The sequence below is a fragment of the Petaurus breviceps genome, unplaced genomic scaffold (assembly GCF_028583685.1).
Source record: "Petaurus breviceps papuanus isolate PSGF00001 unplaced genomic scaffold, PetGlider_PUasm1.0 174, whole genome shotgun sequence".
NCBI lineage: Eukaryota > Metazoa > Chordata > Mammalia > Diprotodontia > Petauridae > Petaurus > Petaurus breviceps.
The window spans coordinates 1,101,321-1,110,914 of record NW_027185761.1 but is presented as its reverse complement, the minus strand read 5'-3'; the positions used below and the strand labels follow the sequence as shown (position 1 = coordinate 1,110,914).

The following is a 9,594-nucleotide window of genomic DNA, read 5'->3' as shown; positions in this document are numbered from 1 at the left end:
CTCTATGTCATTTTATAGAGGACTTCCTACCAGCCTCTTAAATTGTTCATTTTGTTATTTCTTATGACACAATACAATTTCATTCCATTCATACACCATAATTTATGTTGCCATTTCCAAAAATTGGCCACCTCCTGAATTTCAAATGTTGGTTACAAAGAAAAATTTTCTAGAAATATTTTCCTAAGCACAGGTCTTTTCCCCTCTTTTCTTTGACCTCGTTGGGTAATAGTCCTAGTACAGTATAGCTTAATCAAAAGATATGGTGAGTTCAATAACTCTGAGAGATTGTCTCTGCTTCTACTGTAATAGTGATGGAGTTTGGAAAGCATATAGAAATAACTAAGAATAACACATTTCTTAAGTCATAGATGGACATTAATATTTTTCCTCTAAAGAAAGAAAAAAATTGAATGATAATTGCTTTGCATGAGAAAATGTGGAGACATTTTCCATTTCTGTCAGCAGAGAGTACATCCACATTGATGGGATCACAGTTTTATGGTGATAAGAATAAGCACTGAGAAAGAGCCAGTATATGAGATAAATCTAATAACATATTAATGACATAACTTTCAACTGCAGTAAAAAAAAAACCGCTGTTCAACTTCATGCTAAATGACATTAATCAATGACTAAATTTAATGACATTTGCATTTGTCCTACTGTATCATTCACACATCATAAAAATCCTTTTCTTTTCTTTTTTGTTTAGAAAACACAGGATTGTTGCTATAACACTTCTTACGTTCCAAATTGAATAATATAATTACAACTAATATCAGTTGTCTATGTTCTGAAACTGCCTTGTTAGGTAGAATTTTAGATACCTTAATGTTTTGTAGGTCTAAGTTTCAGTCCTCCCAATCAAGCTGAGAAAAAGCCATCTGAATCTTAATAAGATGGCCATTAGTGAATTTTCTACTACTAGTAGTAGTGGTGGTAGTGGTAGTAATGTATCTACTATGGCCCTCGGGACACAGAAATGTAGTACTGCTAACAGCAAAGACATGTAGAAAGTCTTCTTGGCTTGTAGAACCTATCAGAAATTATGTTCCAGTGACATACCCTGTAAAATTATAGGTGTACCTCTGTGCCAAAGAGAGACTATAGAAGAATAATTCAGTAAAGACATTTTATACTTTTAATGCATAAAACCTCATTTTCCAAAATGTTAAAATCAACTCATAATGACACAGGAAGGCAGACACATGTGATTTGTAAATAATATCTTATTTAACAGTAAATTATTTGATACTCTGAAGGTCAGATAGGATAATTTAACTGCTCGGCATGACAGTTCCATCATCAAATAACATCTTTAGGAATGACATTGAAGTGGTGTTGACTCACATGTTAATTTGAATTGCCTCTTTCCTTGTCAGCAATTCTATTAAGGAAGGAGAAAATCTTTTACATGTAATGGGCTTAATTCCTAACAGTACCAACATTACTCTAAGCTGACAGACATCATTTGCCTGAAACTTTCTCCATCTGTATTCTACAAAAATGGTAGTGCACCCAAGGGGACCCAATATGCCAGACTCAAAAGCGCCATCATTGTCATCATCATCATCGCCCAGAACAATTCCGACGGCAATGGTTTTCAAAGTCGTCAAGCCCAATGTCCTTCCACAGATTTGAGAACCATTGTGTTTATGATTATGAGGAAAAGAAAATTTATTGGAAATATATACGTTGGTTGTTTTAACCATATTCATTAGCACAGATGGCTAATACAATTGATCTCTAAGAAAAGAACTAGGAAGATGAGCAAATGACAAAACTCGATTACTTTTTATTGCTAATCTTGTCTCCTGATAGATAAACCATTTTTGATAGCTCCCTAGGTTGGCAGTTATTATACCCCTCATAAAATGCTTACTATATGCTTTTTTTTTAGTTAACTGATTACTATGGCATGACATGGTTTCAAGCTTAAGCCTTTTTTGTTTTTAATTAGAAGGTCCTAAATATGCTAATTGTCAGAATTAAATATCTGTAATTATATTGCTGCACTAAAAAAATAAGTTAATTGTACCTTCTAGGGACTCTACTTTCCAACCACCCACTGGGGGAATTATTTGGTTAACTCAAGGTCTTATATGACATTATGTAGCTAAAGAATTGTTCTTCTAAAAAGAGCATTGGCCTTAGGCTGATTTATAAGAACTTGGGCAAGCTATTTCGGCTAATAATTAGCTAAATATTGTCATAATATTGATCTTAATATAATCCTAAGTCATCATATACAATGAAGAAAATAACATAAGGAACTCTTCCTTATACAAAATCCTTAATTTATATACGTGAAAAATGCTAATTTATCCTTGTGATGTGTTATAGTGGACAGAATGCAGGACTGAGTTGGGAAGAACCCAGTGTGCAAATTAAAAGTTATATATCTGTCATTTATTATCACCATTGTTGTCTAATTCAGAATAACCAAAGACTTATATAGACTTGTTTTTCACCAATCAGCAAGCTGTCTATGACCTAGCCACACCAATAGGTCCAGCTTGGTAATCCTTGCTGCAACCTCCAGTTAAGCTCCACTTTTACCATCTGATCTCCAAAACACACCAAGAAAATGACCTATTCTTTCAGCACTAACTAGTAGGTCTGATTCTTCTTTTTAGCTCCTTATCTAGAATCCACCAGATCTGGACTTTTATTTGATTACTTGACTGAAGCTTGCAGGCCCAAACCATTGAATTTATTGGCTGTTGAATTTCTTCTTCTCTGTGGGATAAATATGAAATCAAAGGTCCAAGACAAAGTCAGATGAAGGATTGTGTCAAGTTCCAGAAGCAGCCTATCACAAGACCGCTGTGGATCACCTGCTATTGTCTGAAAAAGTACATACCTGGATTCCCCTAGAAACATCCATGGGCTTTATTTAACCCTTCTCTAATTTTACAGGTCTTGATAGGTTTCAATTCAAGCCCCAGGGGTGTGTGTGACGTGGGAGTGGGGTATGTAGAGAGAGGCACAATTACCTTATGGGATCATAGATTTAGGACTGGAAGTTTCCTCTAGGTCATTTAATACAAACCTCCTAATTTTCTAGATTAGGAAATTGAAGCACAGAATTATTAAATAACTTAGGGTTATTAGACACTTAGTAATAATCTAAACAAAATTTGAACTTAGGTCTTCCTGACTCTAAGGTCACAGCTTTTTCAAATATGCCACCTAGTTTAGAAAAGTCATGTGATAACAGTATAAGGGACTCACTACTCAACTCTTATCATTCTCTTATTCCTGCTGCCCCAGTTCCACTCTTTCTTGGGCTTCTTCATTTAAGCAATTGGGCTCCCTTTGAGATGCCAGTTAAAAGGATCTATTTATTTCAGCATTGATTGGCTCATCTTATTATACAAGGTCCATTATTCTGCACAATGGACCTTGAAAATCAACAATGAACCTCAACAAATATTATTATTACCTATTCTAAATAATTAATTTTAGTAAATTTTAATGCCTGAAATTCTTTATAATGGTTCAATATTTTCTTTACATTTATGATATAGTGGGTTTAACAACCTCCTCAGTTCAAAGCTATAGTTTTTTTTTAAGAAACCATGGGGCAGAAATCATGCCATATTACCTGACGTATACTCTCCAAGGCAAAAGAATATAGCTCAGAGCATTCAGAATGTCACCAGACACCTGATGACTCAACAGGCTAAGTTCCCTTCATAGGAAAACTTTTGTTTTCAATAAAGAGAACAAAAGTGATGAGAAATTTAAAAAAATAACAATAATGTAGCAACTAATGCTCCATCCTGGAAACTTTACCTTTTTATTATGAAATAGATATCCCAATCCAGCTGGGAGCAGTCCCTGAAAAATGAGTTTAATTTTTTTTTTGGCACCAAGGCCTTAGTCATAATGAAAGTGGTAACTTACTCATAGATGGTGTTTTAAATAATACAGTGGGAAGTTTAAAGACAGCAGGAAATTGAATAGAATGTATTATCCACAAGGGCCACTTACTGTCCATCTGTTCACTATGCTACAATCAGTCCAGTTATCATCCTCATCTCTTCCCATAGCAAGATTGAACTCTGATCCTGACTGCCCCCAGCATAAATGAACTTTTCCTTATCTTTCAGGTCTCCATGGTATTTCCTGGTCATCCCTGTGCCACATCACCATGGGTGCTTACCCATTCCCTCCCACTCCCCATACCTTTTAGGTGTTGTCTCTGTCCTTTTGAATGTACCTTCCTTGGGGAGCAGAGATGCTGATATTTGTATCCAGTGTTTAGCACAGTGCTAACACAGAGTAATCATTGAATTAATACTCTATATATCTATTGCATATATCATATATGTTAGGCAGTGTCTTAGGATGTAATATTCAAATGTCCGTAATGAGGAATACTTTTTAACATAACCTGTTATGGTTACAATAAGTAGGATAAGCCAGAGCCTTTTTTCCTCTCAAAGAGCTTTCAAAAACCCAGTCACCTCATGCCATCATGAGGCACTAAACTGGGCTTTAGTATAAGGTTTACTAGAAGATAGTATATGCCTGTTATTCAAGGAGTAGCATACCTAGTTATCACCAGCTCATGAGCAACTTTCTCCTAATGGTTGGACCTTATAGAAATTAACTAGGTTGGTCCTTGTCAGGAGGAACCTTGGTTTGGGCATAAAAGGGAGATATGATTAATATTGGTGAAAGTTATCTACATTAATGCAATGAAGAAAATTTTGAAGTGTTTAAGTAAATATATAAATGTTAAATGCCCAGGCATTCTGTTTTACAATTATATTTACATTCACGAGTAGTAACTCTTGAGTGTTTTCAGTAGAAATTATCGCCATTAATAATATCGACCAAATTTTACTTAATTCAGATAGCAGAATACATCATCACTCACAGCATTTACTTATCAAATACACTCATGTACAAATTAAATTCAGACCATAAGTAGTATTAAATTTATATTAATAAGTTGATGAACCTGTTATCTCACAAGGATTTATGTTTCCTCCAGGAAAATCAATCAACAAATTATTAAGCATTTATTTATGTGCTAAGAACTGTTCTTGGTCCTGGAATTTCAAATTCATAATAGAATGATCTCTGACTTCTCGGAGCTTATGTTTGAAAAATGGAGACAATGTGTACATAGATGAACATATGCAGAATAAATGAAAATAAGAGTGATGGCATTGGCAATGGGATATTTTGGAAAAATTAATGCCAACAAGCTTCAAGTCAACAAGTATTTATTAATTCATTAACCACCTACCATGTGCCAAACACTGTGCTAAACTCTGGAGATACAAGAATGACCAAAAATAACCACTGCACTCAAAAAGCCTACAATCTCATGGGGAAAATGACATACACACATCTATACACATATATACAGGAAAAACTGGAGTTAATCTCAGAGGGTAGGTACTAGAATGAAGTGAAATGGAGAAAGATTTATAGAAAAAGTTAGGATTTTTACTGAGTCTTTCAAGGAGCCATGGGTCTCCAGATGAAGAAGTGAAACAGGTGAGAATTCCTGGTACAGTGGGGAAAGCATCAGTAAAAATACCCAGAGACAGGAGTGTCTTGTATAGGGAAACACAATGAGATTGGAATCACTGGATACCCAAGAAAGTGGAGAAAAGTAAGGTGTAAGGATATTATAAAGGTAAGGAGAGACTACATTATCAAGAACTTTAGATACCAAACACAGGATTTTATAGTGTTCTGGAGGTACTAGGAAGTCAATGAAGTTTATTGAATAGGAGAGTAACATGGTCAAATCTGAGTTTCAAGAACATCACTGTGATTACTGAGTAGAGGGTGTACTAGACTGCAGAAAAACTTGAGTTAGGGAGATTAAATAGAAAACTATTGCCCAAGTCACAGTGTAAGGTGATAAGAGCTTGTACAAGGGTGGTGGCTTATATCAGAGAAGAGGTGGCTTATATGAAATATGCTGTGAAGATAGAATCAATAGTATTTAGTGGAGTGGCAGAGAGTGAGGAGTCAAGGATTACACCTAGGCCATGAGCCTAGGTGACTGTGAGGATGGTGGTATCCTGAACAATAATAAGGAAGTTTGAATTGGGGTAGGATGTTGGAGAAAAGATACACTGAGTTTTGCATGTGTTTAGTTTAGGATGTCTGTGACATTTAAAAAAGTTTGAGAGACATAATTTTTGGTTAATTTAATCATTTTATTAATAATGTCAGAAATTTAATGAAAGGACCAATGACAATTTCAAATGTCAAAGGTCATCATGGTGGGAGGTCACAACTTATAGGCCCTTTCAAAAAAGGATGTTCCCAAAATTGGCAATAAACTCTAATTGGTAAACAATTAATGAGAAAATGAATATTACAATGAGGGACTATGAGTGACATCATGCCAAAGAGAAACTACTCCCATTTCCAGACCATTCCCAGAACTGGGTAATATATTCAGAGAATTTATAATCATCCAAAACTTAGTAGAGCAAAATGGCTTCCCCACCTGGGTGGGGGCTGAACAAGATTGTCAAGAAAATTAAATTAATCTTATTATCAGTAATGTCCTTAAAGATACTGAGCTTTTGGAATAAGGACTTTAGGAAAATGGGAGATCTCCCCAAATCAATGGATATTAATAAACATTTCTCTCATATCCGTGGGATATTCAGTTCAAGATATCCAAAAGAGAATTGGAGACAGGAAAGTGGAGATCAGGAAAAAGGTTAGGACTAGACAAATCAACTTGATAATCATCTTCATAGATATGACAAATCCATGAGAACTAATGAGATCAACATATGAAATAATAAAGAGAAGAAGGTCTAGGAAAGAGTATTAGGGGACACACAAGAAAATACTGTATATAGATGACATTGCTTGACAGGCTTTTAAAGATGGTGATCCTGTATCACAATTGAGGAAAGAGAACATTTCCAGAATGGGTGAGAAATGGGGAATAGCCAGTGTGAAGACAAAGAGACTCATATATGAAGTGTCATGTGTGAGGAATAGCAAGAATGTCAATTTGATTTGACAATACAGTGTGGGAAAGGATATAATATATAGTGAGAATGGAAGAACTTTATAAGCCAAATTAATTAAACCAAACAGAAGAGTTTCATTTTAACTTGTAGCAATAAAACTTTGAGGTTAGTAGGTGATTTAGGGGATAAAGAACTGGGCCTAGAGTCAGGAAGACCTGAGTTCAAACCCCAACTTAGACCCTTACTAGCTGTGTGACCCTGGGCAAGTCACTTAATTTTCATTTGCCTTAATCCCTGGAGAAGGAAATGGCAAATCACTCCAGTATCTTTGCCAAGAAAATGCCATGGACTGTATTGGTGGGCTATAGTTCACAGGGTCATGAAGAATTAGATATGATTGAAAACCTCAACAACAACAACAAAAAGTAATACAAAGCCATTGGGCTTTTTTGGGAAAAGGGGCCACATGCTTAAGAATTTAAGGAAATTTTCATTTAGCACTATATGGACCATGGAATGGATTCAGGAGAAACTTAAGGTTGGTCAGTCATTTTAGAGTGGTGTCTGACTATTCATGACCCCCTTTCAGGGTTTTTTTTTTCCCTCCAGGTCCAGCATACTACTCACTGGACCACTAAGCTGCCCCAAATTTAAGTTCATGAAATCAATTAGGTGGTCATTGAAATAGTTCAAGTGAGAGGTAACCATGCCCTGACCTAGGATGTGGATAAGTAAATATAGAGAAGCAGAGGGATGCCAAAAATATTTTAGATGTAGATTTGAAAATATTTGGCTACTGAGTGGATATGTATAGTCTAGGACAGTAAGGAAACAAAGACAATGCTAAAGATAATGTGAACCTAGAAGACTGTAAGGAGGGTATTGCCATTTATAGATAAAGTGAAGTTCAGAAAAGTAGATTTGAGAGAAAAGATGATGCATTTTGTTTTCGACATGCTGATTTGTGATATCTTTAAAGCATGGAGTGTGTATAGTTTTCCAAAGCCAGCTGTTTTGTGTGAGACTGGAAGGATATATAAATCTGGCAATCATCCATGTAGATATGATAATTAGAGTTATTGAAAATTAATGAGGTCATCAGGAGAGATAGCACAGAAGTCCGCACCAACTCCACAGAACCTTGGAATACACCCATAGTTAAGGGAAAAAGAAATATAAGAGAAGATTAAGAAAGAATGAACAGCTTCTACTTCTAGTGAACACCAAATGACGGATGAAGCCAGTGCTACAGGAGGTGCGGGAGGCCCTGGGCCCCCGTCGGAGGCCAGGGAGCCTTCCACGGAGGCATTGGCAGTGGGGGCCGAGGTCGAGGCCAGGGCCGTGGTCGAGGCTATGGCGGTGGCCGGGGAACCTGCGGAGGAAAGGCCGAAGACAAGGAGTGGGTTCCTGTCACTAAGCTGGGCCGGCTAGTCAAGGACATGAAGATCAAGTCTTTGGAAGAGATCTATCTTTTCTCACTTCCTATCAAGGAGTCTGAGATCATAGATTTCTTCCTGGGATCTTCATTGAAAGATGAGGTTCTGAAGATAGACCTGTTCAGAAACAAACTAAAGCTGGACAACGTACCAGGTTCAAGGCTTTTGTGGCCATTGGTGACTACAATGGCCATGGTGGTCTGGGTGTCAAGTGCTCCAAGGAAGTGGCCACAGCTATTCAGGGTGCTATCATTCTGGCCAAGCTGTCCATCGTTCTGAGCCGTGGCTACTGGGGGAACAAGATTGGCAAGCCTCACACAGTACCCTGCAAAGTCACTGAGCGATGTGGGTCAGTCCTGGTGCGCCTGATCCCCTCCCCTAGAGGCACTGGCATTGTCTCAGCTCCTGTGCTTAAGAAGCTCCTGATGATGGCTGGCACTGATGACTGTTATACTTCTGCTAGAGGCTGTACTGCCACTCTGGGCAACTTCGCTAAAGCTATCTTTGATGCCATCTCCAAAACATACCGCTATCTAAGCCCAGACCTGTGGAAGGAGACTGTGTTCACTAAGTCTCCTTATCAGGAATTCACCGACCATCTTGTGAAGACTCACACTCCAGTGTCTGTCCAGAGGACCCAGGCAGCTGCTGTGTCAACCATATAGATGTTTTTTTTATAAACAAATAAATTGAACTATGCCTGCTAAGAAAAAAAAAAAGAATGAACAGAGTTGCAGAAGAACCTTGACACAACGGTCATGAAAATCCAGAGAAATTTCCAATATGAGAGAGGGAAAAACACTATCTAATGCAGCAGATAATTTGAGAAGGACAAGAATTGAAAATATATATCATTGAGATTTGGTGATTGGTAACTTGGAGAAAGTAGTATAAGGGGACCGATTGGGTTGGAAGCAAGATTGCAATTATTTGAAACATGAAGAAAGGGAAGTGGAGGCAATGAATGTAGATACTTTTTGTGTAGGAGTTTGACTGAGAAAGAAAGGAGAGATCCAAGATAGCAGCTTGAGGCAAAGATGTGGTTTGGTTTAGTGAAGGCTTATTAAAGAATAGGGTAGTCACACATGCTTGTAGATGATAGGGAAAGAACTAGTAGAGAAGGTGATTGGAAATTTGAGAAAGGAAGGGATGCTTGTGCAGCCAATCTGCTAAAGAAGAGGAAGTGA

The 9,594-nt window shown here is 37.1% G+C and overlaps 1 pseudogene; it reads left to right on the top strand.

Moving 5' to 3' along the window:
• The first annotated feature begins 8,198 nt into the window (after positions 1–8,198).
• Positions 8,199–9,091, top strand: LOC138158363 (small ribosomal subunit protein uS5-like; annotated as a pseudogene).
• Positions 9,092–9,594: the final 503 nt, after the last annotated feature.